This window comes from Suricata suricatta, chromosome 10 (assembly GCF_006229205.1).
Source record: "Suricata suricatta isolate VVHF042 chromosome 10, meerkat_22Aug2017_6uvM2_HiC, whole genome shotgun sequence".
Lineage (NCBI taxonomy): Eukaryota > Metazoa > Chordata > Mammalia > Carnivora > Herpestidae > Suricata > Suricata suricatta.
In genome coordinates this window covers 135,543,968-135,546,077 of record NC_043709.1, presented here as the reverse complement: position 1 = coordinate 135,546,077, position 2,110 = coordinate 135,543,968, and positions in this window count along the sequence as shown.

Genomic DNA, 2,110 nt, shown 5'->3' with positions numbered 1-2,110 from the left:
TACGGTTTGGGGGACACAGTGCTGTGGTTTTGATGGAAGACACCATGCCACCCAGCAGACTTGGAGGTTTTCATCATGTGTGACTGGAACTTTCTACCCATTGAACAGCATCTCCCCGTTTCTCCCCTGTCCCTCGGCCTCTGGCAACAATCTGTCTACTCTCTGTCTTTATAAGTTTGACTAGTTTAGAAACTCACATAAGTGGAATCAGGCAGCGTTTGCCCTTCAGTAACTGGCGTATTTTATTCAGCCTAAAGTCCTCCAGGTTCACCATGTGGTAGCGTGTGTATGGTGATCTCCTTCTTCCTAGAGAGCTGAATAATGGCCCATTGTAGGGATGTGGCCCACTTTCCTTATCAACTCCTCCATCCACGCATTGGGCTGTTCCCATGCCTTGGCCATTGTGGATAAGGAAGTAGTGAGCCTGGGAGTGTAGGAATCTCTTTGAGATCCTGATTTCAATTCCCTTGGAAGTGGGATCACTGGATCACGTGATCATTTATTTTTAATATTTTAAGGCATCTCCATGCCGTTTTCTATAGTGGCTGCACTATGGACCTGTGTGGAGCAGGATGTGGGACTCCTATTGGACCACCTTCTAGCTCCCCCACTGGGAAGGGCCAGGGCCCCTGAGCCTGGACACAGCGAGAGGGCCACGTATTTGGAGACTTATTCTAGGTATTTCCCTTCATTATCTGGCTGAGATTTGTTTCACTACTACCAATTGTGTTTCCCAGATTAATTGGATCATATAAAAATATATTTGTCTGCCAGCCTAAATATTATTATTTGTTCTTGAAACAAAAGCAAGGCAACCATATGTCTAAGTACCTCAGAAATGGTTCCTTTTTAAATTGGCCCATCTTGAATAACATATGTGTGTATAATCTTCTTTAAGTGAGAAGTAGGAAGTACTACGTTATGGAGCCTTCACATTTTGGCGTTTTCCAAATAGGAACAATTTATGTTATCATGTTATGTTCCTTTTGCTTTGGGAAATACTTCTTCTTAGAAAACACATGCAGTCTGCTTATTTTATACTAGAAGCTCAATGCATATGTTTGAACATGTAAGAGGTAGAAAAAGATCAATGATTATAATTCAAGTGTCTGTCAAAACCTGACTAACACATAAAGATACAAACAGGAATCTGGTGTAAGGAAATGCTAAGGTATGCATTTGATATCAAGATACTGGATGAGGAATACAGCTTTGTAAAATCAAATATATGGAAATTTGATTTAATAAATTGTTTTAATTTATTGATTTTGAGAGACAGAGAGAGGAGAGGAGGGGAAGAGAGAGAGGGAATCCCAAGCAGGCTCCACAGCTTCAGCTCTGAGCCTGATACAGGGCTCAAATTCATGAACCGCGAGATCATGATCTCAGCTGAAATCAACAGTTTGACGCTTAATGGACTGAGCCCCCCAGGCGCCCCGGAAATTTAATTTTTTAAAAAATTACAACTCAAATTTTCTTTCTTGGTATGCCTACTCTGGAAAGACTACAAATTCGTCCTTATTGGCATCAATTTCTTTAACTTTCAAATTGGTTTTGATTTCTTTTAAAAATAACACATTGGGCTCTATCGTGGTGGTGACAACTTACACCCACACTTGTGTCCCTTGGCCACCAAGCGTCATCCGAAGTATCCAGGATCTTATTTGAAAGGCCTAAAATGACAGCCACATTGATAAAACACGATGTGTGACATACAGAGGCCTTGAAATTCATTTAAGGGTAAGAGTTTTGCAATTCTGTATGTTTATATAAGTGTAAATTCATCCAAAGAGCTAGATAAACACACCAACCGGCAGGGCAGCTTCTAGAGAAGAGGCTGTGAGATTGTGTGGTGAGCCGTCTCTCTGGTTTGACTGACTTGGTTTTTCTCCAGAGAGACTATATACACACGCGTCTTCCGTGATTAAGGACAACAGGTCACACGAAATAAACCCTGCGCTGAGACACATCCACATGTGTCCTTACAGCTGCTTGTATCACAGTGACAGTGACGTGCATGGCTGCAGGGCCGGAAGCTCGGGAGGAAGGAGGCTCGTGATTGGGCGTGGCTCCGGGAGGAAGGACGATCGTCACTCGAGTTGGTGCGGCT